Here is a 406-nt window from a genome sequence, read left to right as displayed (position 1 = left end):
TGAATTCGAATATGCATCACTACAATATAATATTTGACATAATACATTTCAATTATATGTTTTAATCGACATAATCGGAATAATCCGTGGCTGCACACAGTATAAAAATAATAGAATGGAATAATAGTGATGAACGATAACGGTCGTAGTTCATATTATTGTGATAATATAGGTATTATCTAAGTATCTAACTTTCAACCGAAACGTCTCCGTAATATAAACTAATAATACAACTTATGCGCTCGATTCTTTGCAGAAATTGCTGTTTTGGGATCTTCCGCATCGGTTACCATTTTGTACGTCACTACATTTGACTGAATAGACGTATTATATAGTTATGAATTATTGTAATAATGTGATGCACACCTATTATACCGGGTTAGGTGGAGGCGTCTCTTGCACTCTC

Source organism: Acyrthosiphon pisum, chromosome A1, assembly GCF_005508785.2.
Source record: "Acyrthosiphon pisum isolate AL4f chromosome A1, pea_aphid_22Mar2018_4r6ur, whole genome shotgun sequence".
Taxonomy (NCBI): Eukaryota; Metazoa; Arthropoda; class Insecta; order Hemiptera; family Aphididae; genus Acyrthosiphon; species Acyrthosiphon pisum.
This window is presented reverse-complemented; position numbering follows the sequence as displayed.